Here is a 22,532-nt window from a genome sequence, read left to right as displayed (position 1 = left end):
ATGTCACGTCATTTGCCGGTCTGTAGGCTTTGATAACTACGTAGGTCGGATCAATCTCACAACAACTACGCTGCGGAATTCCGGCATATTTGCAGTTGAGGCTTTGATAAATATCCCCCTAGGTCTTTGGGCAAATTGTAAAAGAGCTGAATGCCCTTTTAAGGGCAATGCCCATTCAAATGCCCCTTTATGGGCAATGGGTAGCTTAGTTTTTTTTTAGAGTTAGTTTTTTTTATTTTGGGGGATTGGTTGGGTAGTGGGTTTAGCTTAGGGCAATGCCCTACAAAAGGCCCTTTAAGGGCAATTGGTAGTTTATTGTAGGCAAGAGGGTGTTTATATTTTGGGGGCTTTTTTATTTTTTTAGGGCTATTAGATTAGGTGTAATTGTTTTTATTTTTGATAATTTTGTTTATTATTTTTTGTAATCTTAGTGTTTTTTATTTTTCGTAATTAAGTGTTTATTTTTTTGTAATGTTAGATTTTTTAAATTTTTTTCTTAGGATTAGTTTTTTTTTAAATTTGTAATTTAGGATTTTTAATTAGTAGTTTTTTTAATTTTATTAGAATAGTAAGGTTAGGTTAATATATAGCTTAATGTTAGGTTTATTTTTATTTCACAGTTAAGTTTTTATTTATTTAAATATAATTATATAGTAATTTTAATTTAAAGGTCGGGTGTGTTAGGTTTAGGGGTTAATAGTTTAATTTAGTGTTTTGCAATGAGGGGGGTTGGAGGTTTAGGGGTTAATAGGTTTATTTAGTGGTGGCAATGTTGGGATGCGGCAGTTTAGGGGTTAATAACTTTATTATAGTGGCAGCAATGTCGGGGAGCGGCGGTTTAGGGGTTAATATATTTAAATAGTGTTGGCAATGTGGGTGGGCGGCAGATTACGGGTTAATACAGTTATTTAATAGCCACAATGTGGGTGGGCGGCAGATTAGGTGTTAATACGTTTAATATAGTGTTTGTGATGTGGGAGAGCAGCAGTTTAAGGGTTAATAGTTAGTTTATGGGTGTTAGTGTACTTTGTAACATTTTAGATATGAGTTTTGTGAAACATTTTTGTTTCGCAAAATCCATAACTACTGCTCTCAGATGGCGGTATGGATCGTGCCGGTATAGGCTGTAACACAAACATTTTAGCCGGACTGCACAACCTGTAATACTGGCGCTATGGAAATCCCACACTCAGATGTCATTTTTTTGAGTGCGGAATGGACATTGCGTTACAGGCTAAAATGCTTGCGGTATATCTATACCGTCACAACTCGTAATATGCGTTCCTGGCCATTCCAGTGTAATGGTCATTTTTTTTCAGCGTTAAAAGCCGTACCGCAAAATAATAATCTAGGTGATTGTCATTTAGGGCCTTATTCTAAAAACGTAGTTGAGTCAGATGTGGTTTTCCATGCCAACACTAGCTGAGGCTGCCCTTACGAAATTCTATAAAAATGTAGCTGTCCCTACGAGTTGTGATATCTCTCATAGAAAGTAATGGAGCTTGCGGAAAGGGAAACTTCACTGGAGACAGTGAAGTTATTAGGGAGAAGGGGAAACACTTATTATTGCAGTCAATACAAACATATAATATTACTCTGCTTTTAGTGGATATTATCTTACACTCACTTCTATTGTTATATACAAGAGTTTTTCTATTAGAGTGACTAGTAGTTTGCGTATTTTTACACAATCTCACAATTTTTTAGTTTGCAAGAAAAAACAGCGAGATCTCTGGGGGGGGGAAAGGATAATAGAATACGCCCATGGAACGCCCCTGTTCAGCCCACTAACAGAGACGGGAAACACATTTTACATTAAAGGGACAGTCTACACCAGTGTCAGCCGTATTTAGTCAGTTCAGGATTTAACCCAACTGTTAGCGTGGATATTAAAACACACGCTAGCACACTGAGAAATATCCAGGACGTGACCCACTCAGGAAACAAAATAAGCAGGGTATCAGAACTTCCCAAAAGAATAGTAATTCAAAATCTCTTCTTGAGGATAGAATTGATTTACAGGAGATAGCGTTCCTTTCTCAGGAAAATAGAAACAAACAAAGCTTATGTCCCTTTAAGCAGGTTGATAGTGGATAAATGAATATGCTTCTTTCTTGCAGGTTTGCAACAAACTAAGAATGTCCCTTTAAGCAGGTTGTTAGCAAACAAAATAATAATGTCCTTTTAGCAGAAATAAAGCAAACAAAAATAAAGTCCCTTTAAGCAGGTGTCCGCAAACAAATGTTAATGTCCTTTTAAGCAGGATTGTCAGCAAAGAAATGATAATGTCCTTATTAGCAGGATTAAAGCAAACAAAGATAAAGTCCCTTTAAGCAAGTGTCCGCAAACAAATGATAATGTCCTTTTAAGCAAGATTGTAAGCAAACAAATGATAATGTCCTTTCAAGCAAGATTGTAAGCAAGCAAATGATAATGTCCTTATTAGCAGGATTAAAGCAAACAAAGATAATGTCCCTTTAAGCAGGTGTCGGCAAACAAATGATAATGTCCTTTTAAGCAAGATTGTAAGCAAACAAATGATAATGTCCTTTTAAGCAAGATTGTAAGCAAACAAATGATAATGTCCTTATTAGCAGGATTAAAGCAAACAAAGATAATGTCCCTTTAAGCAGGTGTCCGCAAACAAATGATAATGTCCTTTAGGCAGGTTAGCAGGCAAACAAGATTTGGAAGCAAGAGGCATTGGCAAAACAATGTCAAGGAGGATAGGGTCAGATTTCATAAGGTAGTACTCACTCAGACAGGGACCGGCAGAAGAGAGAACAAACGGGCACCGAGTAAATCTCCCGCCGAGATTTAAAGGCAGAGAGAGGCCGCCACGTCATAGGGGTTGTCAGAGAATGCGTCACGTTGCCTAGCAACGTGACGTAGGAACTCAGAAGAGATCCGGGAGCCGCGGCGACACGGCGATGAACGGTGAATTCATGACATCACCCCCCCCTCAAGGACCCCTCCGGGGGACAGGACCAGGCCTAGTAGGGTGGAACTTGTGAAAGGCCTTAATTAAGGCAGGGGCACGCACCTGCCGGGCAGGTTCCCAGGATCGTTCTGTAACAGGATAACCTTTCCAATGAATGAGATAATACAGTTTCTTACCACGAAGTTTGGAATCCAGGATGTGACTGACCTCAAATTCAGGTTGGCCATGAATCAAAAGAGGTGGAGGTTTGAGCAGAGGTTTAGAATACCTATTAGATAATACAGGTTTCAAAAGAGATACGTGAAATACCGGATGGGCTTTGAGGGTCTTGGGCAGAGCAATTCGGTAAGCAGTAGGACATACTTGACCCAGTATTCGGAAAGGACCCACATATCGTGGTCCCAATTTGGTGGAAGGCTGTTTGAGGCGAAGATGACGTGAAGAAACCCAAACCTTATCGCCAGGCCGATATTTGGGAGCCCTCCGTCGCCGAAGATCAGAATAGAACTTATAACGTTCAGAAGCCTTGGAAAGAAGAAGGCGTATCTTCTTCCAATGATGAGTTAACCTCCTGGCGGATAGATCAGAAGCAGGATTTTCAGTGGAAGAGGTGTGTAGAGGAAACGTTCTGGGTTGAAATCCATAGGCTGCATGAAAAGGAGAGGTCTGAAGAGAGGAGTTGTAACGTGTGTTATGAGCCAATTCTGCTAGTGGAAGGTAACCAGTCCAATTAGAATGATGATGATCCACATAATGCCTCAAATAAGTTTCAAGGCACTGGTTAACCCTTTCGGTTTGGCCATTAGACTCCGGATGATGTGAAGTAGACAAAGAGATAGTTGTTCCAAAGTGTTTGCAGAGTGATCTCCAAAACCGAGAAACAAATTGTACTCCTCTATCCGAAACAATGTTCAGAGGGAAGCCATGTAATCTCACAATGTGTAAGAGAAAAAGTTCGGAAAGTCTTTTGGCAGATGGTAAACCAGGTAAAGGAATGAAGTGAGCTGTCTTAGTGAACCTGTCAACAACCACCCAGATAGTGTTGTTTCCAGCTGAAAGAGGAAGATCGGTAATAAAATCCATGGATAAATGGGTCCAAGGCTGATGAGGAATGGGTAACGGTTGAAGCAAACCGGAGGGAAGTTGACGAGGAGTCTTATTGCTGGCACACTGTGTACATACTGAGACATAATCTGTAACATCTTGAGACAGAGTAGGCCACCAGACATGTTGCTTGAGCCTTCGAGCGGTGTTACTGATGCCAGGATGTCCAGAGAGAGGACTGTCGTGAGCCCAATATAGAATCTTGGAACGAAGACGTTTAGGAACAAAGAGTAAGCCATCAGGAGGTTTGCAAGACAAAGGAAGATCCTTTTGAGCAGATTGTAAGTCATGTAACCACGAGGTTGATAACTGGGCTAAGACTTTATGAGGTTGAAGTATGGTACCAGATTCAGGAGTTGAAGTATCTTGAAATTGTCTGGAAAGGGCGTCAGCCTTGATGTTCTTAGAACCGGGAATATAAGACAGATTGTAATGAAAACGTGAGAAGAACAAAGACCAACGTGCTTGTCTGGAGTTCAGTCGTTTGGCCGTTTGAAGATAGAGAAGGTTTTTATGATCTGTGAGTATAGTAAACGGCAAAGAAGTGCCTTCCAACCAATGCCTCCATTCATCCAGTGCCATTTTAATAGCAAGTAACTCCTTATTACCTACATCATAATTTAATTCAGAAGGAGAAAATTTCTTGGAGAAGAATCCCACAGGGTGGATCTTTCCTGTGTCAGGTATACGTTGGGAAAGAACAGCCCCAGCAGCAACTGAAGAAGCATCCACTTCAAGAATAAATTGAAAATCCGGATTTGGGTGACGCAGGATAGGTGCAGAAGAGAAAGCTTTTTTGAGAGAATCAAAAGCTTCAACAGCTTCAGGAGGCCAATCTTTACAGTTTTGTCCTTTCCTGGTGAGAGACGAAAGAGGTGACGTTATAGTAGCAAAACCTTTGATGAATTTCCTGTAATAACTGGCAAATCCCAGGAAACGTTGCAGAGCTTTAAGAGAATCAGGTTTAGGCCACTCCAAAATGGCAGAGAGTTTAGTTGGATCCATTTCAAATCCTGATTCAGAGATTACATATCCCAAAAAGGGAATGGACCTTTGATGAAAAGAACATTTCTCCAGTTTGGCAAATAGATGGTTATCTCTTAAACGTTGAAGTACTTTCCTGACGTAATGTATATGATCTTGGTAGTTTTGAGAAAAAATTAATATATCGTCAAGGTAAATGATAACAAAAATATTCAAGAAATCCCGAAAAATCTCATTCACGAAGTGTTGAAAAACAGCAGGGGCATTACACAGCCCAAACGGCATGACAAGATACTCATAATGCCCAAATCGAGTGTTAAAGGCTGTCTTCCACTCATCACCCTTGCGCATACGGATAAGATTGTATGCTCCACGGAGATCGAGCTTGGTAAAAATGGTGGAACCTTGAAGATATGTGAATAATTCAGGTATTAGGGGTAAAGGATAACTGTTCTTGATGGTAATTTGATTTAACCCTCTGTAATCGATACAAGGTCGCAGTCCGCCATCCTTCTTTCCCACAAAGAAGAACCCAGCCCCTACAGGAGAAGAGGAGGGTCGAATGAATCCTCTGGCCAAATTATCTTTGATATATTCTTCCAAGGCTACATTTTCAGGCCTAGAAAGTGGGTAAGTTTTGCCTCGAGGATAAGGAGCTCCAGGGAGAAGATCAATAGGGCAATCAAATGAACGATGAGGAGGAAGACGTTCTGCTTCTTTTTTAGAAAAGACATCGACAAAATCTTGATACTGCGTAGGTAGAGGACCAGAAGTGTCGGTAGTAAGAGCAATAGTGAGTGGTATTTTAGTAAGTGGTTGAAGACAGTTAGTATGGCAAGATAATCCCCAGGAGGTGAGTTCACCATGGGTCCAAGAAAAGGTAGGATTATGTAACTGAAGCCAAGGAAGACCCAGGATTATGGGAAATTGAGGAGTAGTAATCACATCAAAACATATCCTCTCACAATGAAGTACTCCGACAGAAAAAAGTATGGGTATAGTAGTAAACTGGATGAGTCCGGAACCCAAAGGATCTCCACTAACAGTAGAGACGGAAACTGAAAACTTCTTTCTTAGTAAGGGAATAGTGTGAGTAGACACAAAAGTGGAGTCAATGAACACTCCTCCAGCACCAGAATCAATAAGAGCTTGGGTATGAATCTTGTTATCACCCAATTGAAGGGTTACAGGAACAAAGAGTTTATTATAGAGGGAATGAACTTGTTTTTGGCTTAACTTAGTTCCCTGGACAGAAGTTAAGCCCTGGCTTTTACTGGCCTGGTAGGACAATCCCTTAATAAATGCCCTTTAAGGCCACAGTATAGACACAGGCCAAGAGAACGTCTTCTCAAACGCTCAGTTTCGGTTAATTTTATGGTTCCTACTTCCATAGGTTCAGCTTGATCAGGAGAAGGAGAGGCAGTTGTTACCGGGTTAGAAAAACGAGGAGCCAGACGAAAAGGAGTTCGAGTTGAGGACCTCTGATTTCTTTCTCTTTCTTGTTGGCGTTCACGATATCTAGAATCAAGACTGATGCAAAGATTTATTAAGGCTTCTAGGGAGTCTGGAAGTTCCCGATACACCAATTCATCTTTGAGACGTTCTGAAAGTCCTTTGCGAAAAGCTGCTCTAAGAGCTCCCTGATTCCAATTAGTTTCAGATGCAAGAGTGCGGAACTCAATGGCATATTGAGACACTGATTGACCACCCTGACGTAGGTCTAATAGAGAAGCTTCAGCAGCAGAAGTCCTTCCAGGTTTGTCAAACACGTTAGAAAAAACAGAAAGAAAAGCATCCACATCCTGAAGTATAAGATCATCTTTTTCTAACAGAGGTGATACCCAGGCCAAAGCTCTTCCTTTCATTAAGGAAATAAGGAATGTAATCCGAGATGAGGGAGTAGCAAAAAGGGTAGGACTGTTACGAAAGTGAAGTCGACATTGATTCAAAAAACCTCTACAATCTTCAGGATTCCCATCATATTTATCTGGAAGAGGAATCCTAGGACTCAAATGTCCTTGTGATTGGTTGTTGGGAATAGGAGGAGGAGATGCCTCAATATTAGGATTGGGAGGGATAGGAGCAACCAAGCTCTGTAATAATGTAGTGATTTGATCCAGCTTAGTATCCAAGGATTGCAAGTGGGTAGCATGAGATCCCAGTAACTGTCCCTGGTGAGTCACGGCCATGGATAATTCAGTGGGGTCCATTTATGGCCCGTTTGTAATGTCAGCCGTATTTAGTCAGTTCAGGATCTAACCCAACTGTTAGCGTGGATATTAAAACACACGCTAGCACACTGAGAAATATCCAGGACGTGACCCACTCAGGAAACAAAATAAGCAGGGTATCAGAACTTCCCAAAAGAATAGTAATTCAAAATCTCTTCTTGAGGATAGAATTGATTTACAGGAGATAGCGTTCCTTTCTCGGGAAAATAGAAACAAACAAAGCTTATGTCCCTTTAAGCAGGTTGATAGTGGATAAATGAATATGCTTCTTTCTTGCAGGTTTGCAACAAACTAAGAATGTCCCTTTAAGCAGGTTGTTAGCAAACAAAATAATAATGTCCTTTTAGCAGAAATAAAGCAAACAAAAATAAAGTCCCTTTAAGCAGGTGTCCGCAAACAAATGTTAATGTCCTTTTAAGCAGGATTGTCAGCAAAGAAATGATAACGTCCTTATTAGCAGGATTAAAGCAAACAAAGATAAAGTCCCTTTAAGCAAGTGTCCGCAAACAAATGATAATGTCCTTTTAAGCAAGATTGTAAGCAAACAAATGATAATGTCCTTTCAAGCAAGATTGTAAGCAAGCAAATGATAATGTCCTTATTAGCAGGATTAAAGCAAACAAAGATAATGTCCCTTTAAGCAGGTGTCGGCAAACAAATGATAATGTCCTTTTAAGCAAGATTGTAAGCAAACAAATGATAATGTCCTTTTAAGCAAGATTGTAAGCAAACAAATGATAATGTCCTTATTAGCAGGATTAAAGCAAACAAAGATAATGTCCCTTTAAGCTGGTGTCCGCAAACAAATGATAATGTCCTTTAGGCAGGTTAGCAGGCAAACAAGATTTGGAAGCAAGAGGCATTGGCAAAACAATGTCAAGGAGGATAGGGTCAGATTTCATAAGGTAGTACTCACTCAGACAGGGACCGGCAGAAAAGAGAACAAACGGGCACCGAGTAAATCTCCCGCCGAGATTTAAAGGCAGAGAGAGGCCGCCACGTCATAGGGGTTGTCAGAGAATGCGTCACGTTGCCTAGCAACGTGACGTAGGAACTCAGAAGAGATCCGGGAGCCGCGGCGACACGGCGATGAACGGTGAATTCATGACAACCAGAATTGTTATTGTTTTAAAAGATAGATGATCCCTTTATTACCCATTCCCCAGTTTTGCATAACCAACACAGTTATAATAATATACTTTTAACCTCTGTGATTATCTAAGCTTCTGCAAACTGCCTCTTTATTTCAGTTCTTTTGACAGACTTGCAGTCTAGCCAATCAGTGCCTGCTCCCAGATAACTGCATGTGCATGAGCACAGTGTTATCTATATGAAACACATGAACTAACACCCTCTAGTGGTGAAAAACTGTTAAAATGCATTCTGAAAAGAGGTGGCCTTCAAGGTCTAAGAAATTAGCATATGAACCTCCTAGGTTAAGCTTTCAAATAAGAATACCAAGAGAACAAAGCAAAATTGGTGATAAAAGTAAATTGGAAAATTATTTAAAATTACATGCCCTATCTAAATCATGAAAGTTTATTTTTGACTAGACTGTCCCTTTAACAAAAATAATACACTTTGAATTTTGTTTTTTTAGCGGTTTTTGCTTGTTCAGTGTAGTTTTACGACAATTTGAACTGTGCAGCTTAAAGGGACATTAAACCTAAACATTTTCTTTCATAATTCAGACAGAGAATACAATTTTAAACAACATTCCAATTTACTTCTATTGTCTAATTTGCTTTATTCTTTAGATATCATTTGTTAAAGAAATAGCAATGTACACGAGTGAGCCAATCACATGAGGCATCTATAAGCAGCCACCAATCAGAAGCTACTGAGCCTATCTAGATATGCTTTTCAGGAAAGAATATCAAGAGAATGAAGCAAATTTGATAATAGAAGTAAACTAGGAAGTTGTTTAAAATGGTATTCTCTATCTGAATCATGAAAGAAAACATTCAGCACCAGGGTAGCACTTTGTGATTGTTTTTTAAATATATCAACCAATCATCAAGTGCTGCCCAGGTGCTGAACCAAAAATGGGCCAGCTTCTCAGCTTCTAAGCTTACATTAAAAAAAATGATACCAAGAGAATGAAGAGAATTTGATATTAGGAGTAAATTAGAACGTTGCTTAAAATTGTATGCTCTATCTGAATCATGAAAATTTACTTTTGACTAGACTATCCCTTTAAAAGAAGGAAACACCCCTTTGTGAGACATAACAATCTCATGGAAAAAACTGCCTTTATATAGGACAGGATTTTAATAGCACTGGAGAGATTTCTTAGAGAATCACACAAGCCCAAAGACCTTTATAGAATTGCCCCCTTAGACTGTAAATAGAATTTTTTAAAGTATAGCATCCCTTTAATAACTCAATAAGACCATGTTCTAGGTGTTCAAAATTAGTCTTTCATATTTCCTCCAGATGTTCAGCCAACCAACTACCTATTTTGGAAAAAAATGGACATTGGATTATTTATTTTCATGCCATTTTCACATTTTTTATGACTCATTAAAATAGTGTTCATTTTCTTTTATTTATCTTTTCATTTGCATAATCCTGATTTTCTTAAGTAAGTTTATTAGTATTTACTATAATGCTGTGTTGTTTATTGCCCTAATACAGAGGATGCTGTAGTTAAAAATGAAATATTATGTATTTGACAAGCTGGCGCAGTCAGAAAAGAAATAAACCAAAAAAAAAAAAAAACATAATTAAATTTCATTGCAGGGATTTTAACACTTTAACTGCTAGAAAATGTTTCACAGGATATATTCACTTCAAACTAGAATTGTTGGCATTATTCAATATGATTAAAGAATTTTAATTAAACATTATATTGTATTTCTTATGAAATGCTTAAAGATACATAAAAACCCAACATTTTCTTTGATTCAGAAAGAGTGTAAAGTTTAAAAAAAAAATCTAGTTTACTTCTATAATCAAATTAACTTTGTTCTTTTGTATCCTTTTTAGAAGAGCATACCTACGTCTATCAAATATTTTTTAAAACATTTCTTTCTCAATGATGAGCTAAACTGCTGATATATGCTATGAGTTTCAAATTCCTTTTAATAAATCCCCTCACTCATTTGTGACATAAAACAAGTGAAGTCAACATGAGAAAAAAATGACTCTTTACAGTTCTCAGAAGATATTTATCTACCGCAGCTAGAGATCTAGTTTGATGTAAAAAGTGCCAAAGTACCAGAAATCTCTCTGCTATATACAGTCATAGACAAACCAAAAAACACAATAACTAGAGGAGGTCATTTGTCATTTCCCTACATTTAGTAATGTTTAATTATGATATATTTTCTTTGCTGTAGCTCCCTTTTGATTTTGAATGTAAAACAATCATCTTTTTTGAGAAAAGTGCAATATTTAGATTCCACAAGAAGATAGATAGAGAGATAGAGAGAGAGAGAGAGAGAGAGAAAGATAGATTTATGATAGATAGATAGATAGATAGATAGATAGATAAACAGATAGATAGATAGAGAGATAGATAGATTGGTTGATAGAAAGAAAGAAAGATGATAGATAGATAGATAGATAGATAGATAGATTGATTGGTAGATAGATAGATAAATAGATAGATAGATAGAAAGATGATAGATAGATAGATAGATAGATAGATGATAGATAGGTAGGTAGAGATAGATAGATAGATAGGTAGATAGATAGAGCGATCGATCAACAGACAGACAAACAGACAGATAGATAGATAGAGCTTGTAAGTGAGTGCTGGACTTTCTCTGTGTGTTGTATTAATTTGTTTTGTAATTTTCCCTATGGTTCTTGCACCCAGACCTGTCTGGGGTTAACTGCCTGTGACACTGGGGACAGTACAGCTTCCTATGAGTGCCCATGAGCACCCAGGGCTAAGCATGTTGCAGGGTCATGGGATGTGTACCCGGTCCGGTATGAGAGTGCAGTCCCCTTTCATGTTTTGTATATGTCTAGGGTGATTACATAAGCCTGTGCACCCTTCCTTTTTTCCCTGTCTGTTTGGATTTGAGAGCTTGCATTGTGTGGCTGTTTTAGGGTCCCAGGTATTGGTAAGGGCCTTGACATGGTACCTGAGCTTGTCTTATTTGGCCAAATGCAGTAACTAACCTTTCCATTTTTGCTTTAAAATCTTAGCTGAGAGCTTATGAGTGCTGGACTTTATCTGTGTGTTGTATTAATTTGTTTTGTAATTTTCCCTATGGTTCTTGCACCCAGACCTGTCTGGGGTTAACTGTCTGTGACTCTGGGGACAGCACAGCTTCCTGTGAGTGCCCATGAGCACCCAAGGCTGAGCATGTTGCACGGTCATGGGATGTATACCCGGTCCGGTATGAGAGTGCATTCCCCTTCTGTGTTTTGTATATATATATATATATATATATATATATATATATATATATATATATATATATATATTTATAGGTATAGAAATATATTTTACAAAAAAAAAATCAGATATACATAGAAATATATATTTAAAAATAAATCAATAGGAATGTTTGCACGGGCAGTTAGCATCTAGGCTCCCCGCTTGCTTTCACCCAAAAAAAACTCCATATACATTGTTACCAATGCACCAGAGGATTCTGGGTAAAGTATGCAAATTAGATATGCAATATCTCAGGCTTTTTGCTTTAAGGGCTGTGTTAACACACAGCGGACCTCTAATGGTGTAAGTGCAGAAAATTTACCCCATTAGGGGTCCTCTGTATGTTAACACAGTATTTGAAGCAAAAAGCCTTCATATCTACATTTTTTATTGATTTACTTTTGCGATATGGAGGATTTTGATCTCATGCTTTTATCTCCACCATAAGTATAATGTATTTAAAAATAAAAATAACATTTTCTTCTCTATGTAGAACATTGGAATGTAAAATATTTATAACTACCTTTGGGTTCAGCACTGTGTGTCACATGGCGTTAGAATAGCGCTCTAGTGATAAGTCTTTTTTTCTTGAAAGCATGCTGCATTGAAGTCTATGGGGAGAAGACCAAATTCCTGAGGTAAGTGCACCCGAGGTTTCATTCACACACTAACAATTTGCATTTTAACATGTAATACACGTGCTAACTCGCACACATTAAAGGTTATAAAGTTGAAAGCAGTATAGATAGATAGAGAGACAGGGGCCTAATTATGAACGTGAGAGCGGACATGATCCGATATTGCGGATGATGTCCAGCATTTATCATTGCACCCACAGTTCTGGTGAACCACTGGTGCAATACCGCCCCCTGCAGATTTGAGGCCAATCGGCCGCTAGCAGGGGGTGTCAATCTTGCGAGTTCTGTCCGCCTCCTCAGAGCAGACGGACAGGTTATGGAGCAGCGGTCTTTAGACCGCTGCTTCATAACTTGTGTTTCTGGCTTAGCCTGAAGGCTCGACGTTAATACGGGGCATCAAGCTCCATACGTAGCTTGATAAATATGCCCCACAGCCTTTATTTAAGTGTACTCCAGAGTAAAGTCTTCATTTTTAATTCTGTGCTGAAAATATTTTAGAATTATCCCTGAAAAGTATTTTTGCATAAGCAGAGGCTTTGGTTGCATTATTGATATTTTAAGTCTGTTTGTTATTTCCTTTTTTACTATGCCTTTTGTTTGAGACATAGTGTGTGATAAAGTGGATGAATACGTTTTGGGCTGTGGGGTGCTGAGTTTGCTCTGTGAAATCAGAATAATAATTCTGCACTCATGGCGTGCTCATTTTTTCCACAAAATGTGAAATGGCTTTTAATGTCTGAAGATTAAAATAAACTGTATTATACTTACATGGAGTTAGGAGCAGTTTAATTTGCAAACACAAACAAAGAATAGCATTATGGTTTTTGTGTTTGATGACCGGATTAGAAAGAAGATCACCATGTTTTGTGTTTTCTTTGAGTATTACTCGTTAATATAATTTATGTACAATGTAAATACACTTTCATCCAGCAGATATGAGTTTTATTAAAAACAAAGAATATTTATTTATTGAAGTGCAAGAAAATTGCTATACATATTCCAATGGCAGTGGAATGTAGAATATATAACTCTATATAATCTATCATCTGTCTATCATCTATCTATCTATCTATCTATCTATCATCTATCTATCATCTATCCATCCATCTATCTATCTATCTATCTATCTATTTATCTATCTATCTATCTATCTATCTATCTATCTATCTATCTATCTGTCTATCTTGATTCATTGGTCCAAAATAACTACTGTCAGTCTTTGGTAGTCCACTGGCTGTGTTTCAATGCCCAGGCAAGCCTCGTTTTCATATTTTGCAATTTTCTTACTTAGCTGTTGACTCTTAGAAATGTGTCTTGCCTTGGCTTTTATAGCATTTTTTCTAAAGGAAAGACATACACTTGTAAGGGTGATAGTGGTCTATATGTTTTTCTTTGTTATTTGCCTTTTTCTTCACATTATGATAACAATATACTGATTTATGCAGTAAAAAAAGTATTCAAATAATACTTAAAAGTGTGTAGTAACACAGTCTGTTCCAGCGCTGACATACAGTATGTAACTAAGTTAATAGAATTATGAATTGTGTTAGCATTAAGTTTTAAGTTGACACGTGCAAGGACAAAACCTACCTACTATTAGAGTTTGATCCAAACAATTTCAATTCTGCAACTTCACCTTCAGTTCCCCTCACTGTACACTTTTGTTTTATTGGTGGGTTTATAAAACCCTTACTGCTACTGAAGCTGCTGTTGCTACCAGTCATGGTAGCGGTGGGCCCTTCATATCTCATATGCTTGGTGGGCATGGGAATGCATGCTAAGGCAGATGCTAAGGATAATCCTGCTGCTGCAACTGCCGCTCCTTCTCTAGAATGAGATGGAGGAGCAGACATTGGCCTTGAAAATAACATAACATAACAGCGCTTAACAGACTTCTGCTCATTGGACAAGTAGAAGCAGGCACGTACTCTGCACTTATAGTGACAGTGCTGATACTACTGGTGGTAGTGAAGAAGGAAACATAGTACACTCATAGTACACTCTAACTGACTAACAACTTTATGACAGAATGTATATTATTATTTATTATTAGCAACAAGGATTTTTTGGGGTTGTTGCCCCCAATGCAATAACAAATATGGTTTCAGTTAAATGGGGGGAACACTGAAAAATAATATACTAGTCTTAAAGTCTGTGTACATGGGCCAAAATCAACTCTCCCTCTAATAACTTTTCCCTACCCTCTGATCCCCTCTCCCTCATCCCCCCTCCCTGCCGCATCAAAAAATAAATTCTGCAGCGTAGCAGTCCCACCTGCTCCCGCCCCCCTCCAGCATTGGTTCACCCACCCCCCTCCCTCCTAACTCCCCATTCCACCAACGATTTGTACCACCGCTGCCTGATGCTTCGGTACCTCGGCAAGACTATTTCTGCACTGCCCCACTCGTGGGGCATGCAGAAATTGCGCAATCTCGCTACTTTTAGCAAGATCGAGGCAGAGAGAGGCCCAGGGCTTAATGACCAGCGCTATCCTTGTGCTTTTTTCTACTGCGCATCGGCACTGGTCATTAAGAGGTTAAGGCCAGGTATGTTTGTCTTGCGCAGTCTCTACTGCTCATGACAGCAGCAGACAAACATACCTGGAGTTTTATAATATAGGATGTAACTAGTGATAGTATAGGCAACAGACATGAACAGTGAGCAATATACCCAGCCACTGAGAATAACTGTTATTAAAGGACCAGTCAACACAGTAGATTTGCATAATCAACAAATGCAAGATAACAAGACAATGCAATAGAACTTAGTCTGAACGTCACATGAGTAGTAGATTTTTTTTCTGACAATTTTAAAAGTTATGTCTTTTTCCACTCCCCCTGTACCATGTGACAGCCATCAGCCAATCACAAATGCATACACGTACCATGTGACAGCTATCAGCCATTCACAAATGCATACACACTTATTCTTGCACATGCTCAGTAGGAGCTAATGACTCTAAAAGTTTGAATATAAAAAGACTGTGCACATTTAGTTAATGGAAGTAAATTGGAAAGTTGTTTAAAATTGCATGATCTATCTGAATCATGACAGTTTAATTTTGATTGAGTGTCCCTTTAATTATTGTCGTTGTTATATATATTTTATACCCAAAGGAAAACTTATGCTATGTTACTACTATGGTGCTGTAGAGAGTCTGTAACGAACTGCTAGGTAGCCACAGTGCCCCCACTGCAATAACAAAACAATTGTTTCAATTAGATGAGGTTACTAGTAATAGTTATATAATATTACTTTATAATATATATTTAGTAACAATGTATGCAGAATAATACTTCCCTAGAAGTGCCAATAATTCTATGGGGCCGAATTATCAAGCTCTGAATGGAGCTTGATGCCCCGTGTTTCTGGCAAGCCTTCAGGCTAGTCAGAACCACAAGTTAGATCGGGTTGACTTCTGTCCGCGGCCTCAGAGCAGGCAGACAAGTTATGAAGCAGCGGCCCCTATGTCTTTACCACTCCTAATTTATTCCATGAATCAACCACCCTTTCTTTGAAGAAATGCAACGCTTAATTCATTTATTTGCCATATTTTTATTATTATAAATACATTTTGTTGGCCATTTATTTCTGCTGGTCAATGAAAAAAAGACAAGAGTGTAAAAAAATAATATATTGCATACATGCAGACTTGTGGATTTGTTGTTATACGACTATGATCTGTTAAATATCAGACAGGCATATAGGTAGACTCGCGATTCAGGCAACCGCATGAAAATAAATTACATTAGTGGATGATTAGTATTGCATTCACATAGCCAGCTTCCTAATCCAATTACACTAATTTAAAGACTGAACAATTTATATTTTGCTAATGCATGTAGCAGAAAATTTTTGCTTATGCCTTGTCTTTTCAAAATTGAAATAAAAGCTTTGGACAACTTATAATGCTAAACGAATTGGTATAAAAAAAAAATCAGATTTACCCTTGCATATAAATGTGGGAAATATTTGTTTTTATTTTAATTGTGTCGGGATGGTAGTATTGATAATTTAGCGATTATTCGATCATTCCATATTCATAGATATATTGGGGTGGATTTAATAAGCAGCAAAGACCGCTGCTCCTTAACTTCTTGATATGATCGGGATGATTGACACCCCCTGCTAGCGGCCAATTAGCCACGAATATGCAGGGGGCAGCATTGCACAAGCATTTAACAAGAAAGACTTGTGCAATGTTAAATGCTGACAGCTTATGCTGTCGGCATTGAGCGATGCCAGGCGGACATGATTCACTATGATATAAAAAAATAATATTAAGGGAGTACTTTGTTCCTTGTTATATCTATCTATCTATCTATCTATCTATCTCTCTATCTATCTTTCTGTCTATCTGTTGAGTCTGTCATCTGTCTAGCTATCATCTATCTATTAATCTATATATCTGTCTGTCTGTCTATCATCTATCAACTGTCTGTCTGTAGAATCTGCCTGTCGATGTCTCAAGTCTGTTTATTATCTATCAATCTACCTCTATCTATCTATCTATCTATCTATCTATCTATCTATCTATCTATCTATCATCTATCTATCTATCTATCTATCTATCATCTATCTATCTATTTATCTATCTATCTATCATCTATCTATCTATCTATCTATCATCTATCTGTCTATCTAGCTATCTTTTTAAATAATAACCATTTTAAAGTGTGTAAATTTAACAGTTTCATATCACTTTTGTACATCTAAATTCCTCACAGCAACCTTAACTGAGGATTTGATAACCATATTTAAGTTCTGTACAGCTGTTGATTGTTAAATTGTTTTTTTTTAATTATTATTAAACCAATAAATGATCATGTTTATAAGACATATGAACTGAACATACATGAAAACTTTTTTTAAGAAAGCTGTATTACATAGCAAACTGCTGCCGTAGAGAACTCAAGACACATGCATGTGTCTACCTAGGTATGCTTTTCAACAAATGCTGATTTTCTGCAGAAAATCATTAGATATATTTTTCTAAAGGAAAAATAAGTTTTGTTTAGTTCGCTAACTTCACTGCTTTCCTAAAGTCACCCCTTACCACCATTCTTATATTTTTATTGATGCAAAAACATCTAAGGGATATAAGCATAACTTTCTATATTTTTAGCTCTCCAATTTGACTGTCCACCTTAATGTCCATTATCAAAAGCCCTTTACATTTTCAACACATTTTTGAAACAAAACATCATTTTAGGATTCAAAGTAAATTAGTTTGAAGTCAGGACCCTTTGACATCTTAATCCATCAACATATTACAGCTCTTTAGCCCTAAAGATAGCAACTGCGTTTCCTTTCTAGTTTATTAAAGGGATATGAAACCCAATTGTTTCTTTCATAATTCTGATAGAACAGCAGTTTTAAGAAACTTTCTAATTTACTCCTATTAGCATTTTTTCTTCGTTCTCTTGATATCTTTATTTGAAAAATCAGGAATGTTAGCTTGGGAGCCGGACCATTTTTGGTTCAGAACCAAAAAACCATTTTTGGTAGCGCTTGATGATTGGTGGCTAAACGTATATCCCTTTAATCAGGAAGAAAATATATTTTTCTTTAAATAATCTGTAACTAAAAATACACAAAAGTGGCAAATACACAAAAATGGCAAAGCCAAAGCAAATAATATCTATTTGTCAAAACCGATATAAACTTAACTACTATATAAGACTTTAAAACTCAAGTTTTTTTATCTGCTAAAAAAGCAGAACATTCATAAAATGTGCAGATCTTAGGTTGACACCTTTGGAATTCAGCACATTATTTGGCTTGAGCCATCATTGATCTATGGAACTTTAAAAGCTGTAAAATTATTTTCTCCGGCATTAACTCAGAAGTAGAGTTGTAAGTCTTAAACATAGCAGATTCTTAGGTATTGTAGCCAAGCTTTTCAAACCATACGTCTTGGCTGAATGCTTGACATATATTTATACAGGGTTTTGTTCATAAAATAGATGATATAAGCAACAGGTTTCAAAGATTTTCTCTTTATTTAGCAGTATTTGTATGCTAGAAATATTATAAAAAGGTCATAATGCATTTTCTTTAACGCCTTGAGTGCTAACGATGGCTGTGAGCCGTAGCAAATTTTCTCAGTCAGGTGCTAACAACGGCTCAGAGCTGTCGCTAGCACTCACGCACCTTGAGGGCAATCTGGGGACTCCCACCTACTCCCACCCTGGCGATCTGGCCTGGATAGTGAGAGGCATTGCCGGGGCTTCACGTTTCGTGCGGTGACTTGCACACAATGACGTAATGACGTCATCGTGCATAACTTATTTAAAATTAACAATGGACAAAATAGGGAGATGGTGGCATGCTGCTTAGATGTCTGTATCTCAGGCATCTAAGCAGCTACAGACCACCAAGACCCACCATTGGAAAGATAATCGCCTAACCTTTCCAACTGTATAAGTCTTGGGGATCTGGAGAAAAAAGTAAAAGTGTAAAAAATAAATATATTTTAAAAAGTTTAAAAAAAATACTTATAAATACTTTTTTTTAATCCACTTTTTGGACCTTTTGACTTAAAGGGATACTAAACACAAATTGTTTCATTCGCGATTCAGATAGAGCAGGCAATTTTAAGCAACTTTTTAATTTACTCCTATTATCAAATTTTCTTTGTTCTCTTTATTTGAAAAAAACAGGAATTTAAGCTTAGGAGTTGGCACATTTTTGTTTCAGCTACCAATCAGAAAGCTCTTCCCAGGTGTTGAACCAAAAATGGGCCGGCTCATAAGCTTATATTATTGCTTTTCAAATAAAAATACCAAGAGAGCGGAAAAAAAATGATAATAGGAGTGAATTAGAAAGTTGCCTAAAATTGCTGCTCTATCTGAATCATGAAAGTAATTTGTTTAGTTTAGTATCCGTTTAACCCCTTAATGACCACAGCACTTTTCCATTTTCTGTCCGTTTGGGACCAAGGCTATTTTTACATTTTTGCGGTGTTTGTGTTTAGCTGTAATTTTCCTCTTACTCATTTACTGTACCCACACATATTATATACCGTTTTCTCGCCATTAAATGGACTTTCTAAAGATTCAATTATTTTCATCATATCTTATATATTACTATAAAATAAATGATCAAATATGAGGAAAAAAATGAAAAAAACACACTTTTTCTAACTTTGACCACCAAAATCTGTTACACATCTACAATCACCAAAAAACACCCATGCTAAATAGTTTTTAAATTTTGTCCTGAGTTTAGAAATACCCAATGTTTACATGTTCTTTGCTTTTTTTTTTTTTTTTACAAGTTATAGGGCAATAAATACAAGTAGCACTTTTCTATTTCCAAACCACTTTTTAAAAAAAAAAAATTAGCGCTAGTTACATTGGAACACTGATATCTTTCAGGAATCCCTGAATATTCCTTGACATGTATATATATAATATATATTTTTTTAGAAGACCTCCCAAAGTATTGATCTAGGCTCATTTTGGTATATTTCATGCCACCATTTCACCGCCAAATGTGATCAAATAAAAAAATTGTTCACTTTTTCACAATTTTGTTCACAAACTTTAGGTTTCTCACTGAAATTATTTACAAATAACTTGTGCAATTATGGCACAAATGGTTGTAAATGCTTCTCTGAGATCCCCTTTGTTCAGATATAGCACACATATATGGCTTTGGCGTTGCTTTTTGGTAATTAGAAGGCCCGCTAAATGCCACTGTGCACCACATGTGTATTATGCCCAGCAGTGAAGGGGTTAATTGGGGAGCATGTAGGGAGCTTCTAGGGTTAATTTTAGCTTTAGTGTAGTGTAGTAGACAACCCCAAGTTTTGATCTAGGCCCATCTTGGTATATTTCATGCCACCATTTCACCGCCAAATGCAATCAAATTTAAAAAAGAGTAAAATTTTTCACAATCTTTGGTTTCTCACTGAAATTATTTACAAACAGCTTGTGCAATTATGGCACAGATGGTTGTAAATGCTTCTCTGGGATCCCCTTTGTTCAGAAATAGCAGACATATATGGCTTTGGTGTTGCTTTTTGGTAATTAGAAGGTCGCTAAATGCCACTGTGCACCACACGTGTATTATGCCCAGCAGTGAAGGGGTTAATTAGGTAGGATGTAGGGAGCTTCTAGGGTTCATTTTAGCTTTAGTGTAGTGTAGTAGACAACCCAAAGTATTAATCTAGGCCCATTTTGGTATATTTCATGCCACCATTTAACCGCCAAATGCGATCAAAATAAAAAAGCCCCCAAACTCCATGATCCCCCCCAAACAGCTCTCTAACCCTCCCCCTCTACCTTATTGAGAGCCATGTTGGGTACTGGCAGCAGTACCCAGTTTAAAAAAAAAAGTTTCTGTAGTGTAGCTCCCCCCCAAAACCCCCCCCCCACCCCCTCCCAGATCCCTTAGATCTTTTATTTACTCATTCCCTCCCCCCTTTCTCCCCTGTGCATGCGCGCATGTCCGTGCGAGCCCCTGGCGACCCAGCCCATGATCCTGCCCCCCTCTTACTGCAGACATTCATCGATGGCCGCCCACCCACCTCCAACATCGGCACCCACCCTCCAACGATTGTGGCCATCGATGTCCGGTGCAGAGATGGCAACAGAGTGGCTCTCTCTGCATTGGATGGCTAAGAAGAGTTATTGCAGGATTCCTCAATATCGAGGCATCACTGCAATAACCGGAAAGCGTCTGGAAGCGATCAGAATCGCTTCCACCGCTTTCCAAAACCGATTACATCCTCGGTCGTTAACTGTATTTTTTTAGAAGACGTACCCCAAGGTTTCTGACATGAGAACATGATTGCCCTGTTCGCTGTAAAACACTTGTGTGTGTAATGCCACCCACTTCTCTCACACAACCAATCAGGTGAGAGAAGGGCATGTCAATCACCCCAAACGAACATGTTCAGTGTGGTTTCTGTCTGCAAACTCATAGATGGCAGAGAGTATAAGAAGCAGCGTTGTGGTGGCTGCTGCTTCTTGCAGGCACGTGCAAGTCCGCCCCGATGGGCTCAAATGCAGCATATGCTACCTAATACATTGAGCCCTATGTCTGAGTTGTATTGATAAGGCACACAGATAGCCGACAGATATATGAGAAGCATATCTAGATATGCTTTTGCATTTTAAATAGTGTGTCTGCTCAAAGACATTGGTGCCTTGTATTCTATTGGTGATATAAAATCTTCTTGACGAGACTGGGGAAAGTAGGTTTCCTACAGTTCTTGTATGGTTATACAATGTGATATACAAAATAATAAAAACAAAAACATATTTTCTAGTTATGACTTCTTTCTCTTCCTAGTCACATTCAGTTTCAGGTGAGTGTTTCCCTCTTATACAAAGGAAAAAGAGGGAATCCTGGTTAGTCAATTATTATAATAGTATTACACATATCATAAGTATACTAAAATAATAAAGTAAATTTTATCATAGAAGTAAACTGAAAAGCTTCTTAAAATTGCAATATCTGTTTGAATCATACAAGTTTAATTTTCATGACCCTTTAATGGGACAAAGTTGTAATATTTATGTTGCATCTAAAAGGAGGCAATTAAAAATAAAATAAAAATATATATTACTTTTTGGGATATGTTGATTATCTACAACAGGCTGCAAACTGCACAATTTTCATGAATATGATGGCTATATTAAAATGTAAAATATATTTTACATGAAAAATTCTAAAAGCTGTTTAAATTTATATAGAAATCAACTTGAAATGCTTTTGTGTGGCACAGCTTCCTCACTGGCTGAAAATATCAATTCTTATAGGTACATTGGTTGGATAGGCACATGTCTACAGCAGCATCAAAATAAAAAGCTTTTTTGTTCTGGAAAGAGACATCAGTTTTTCCAAAAACAAAAAACAAACTGTAATACATTTAGAAACACCCTTCGTTAGATATTAAAAACAATTATGACTTTAATATAATTTAAGCTCTATCTATTTTAATTAACATAGGGTTAGATTACTGCTAGAGCGGTAGTTTGTGCTCCCGATCACGTGTTAACCCTGCTAGACTTTGACTTTTTGCGTGTGTTGGTTTCCGCATATTACAAGTTGAAAGTAAAAAGCTTTCATTCTCACACTAACCTGACGTGCACAAAAAGCCAAACTTCAAATACTGTGACTGCGTTAATGTATTCCTTCCCATAGACTTTAATGGAGCACGAAAAGTGGAAAAAAAACTAACACCCAATAAGTAGCGCAAAACTCAATCATGTTTTCTTAAGTGCGCTAAA

Source organism: Bombina bombina, chromosome 9 (genome assembly GCF_027579735.1).
Source record: "Bombina bombina isolate aBomBom1 chromosome 9, aBomBom1.pri, whole genome shotgun sequence".
NCBI classification, from domain to species: domain Eukaryota; kingdom Metazoa; phylum Chordata; class Amphibia; order Anura; family Bombinatoridae; genus Bombina; species Bombina bombina.
Note: the sequence above shows the minus strand (reverse complement) of the source record.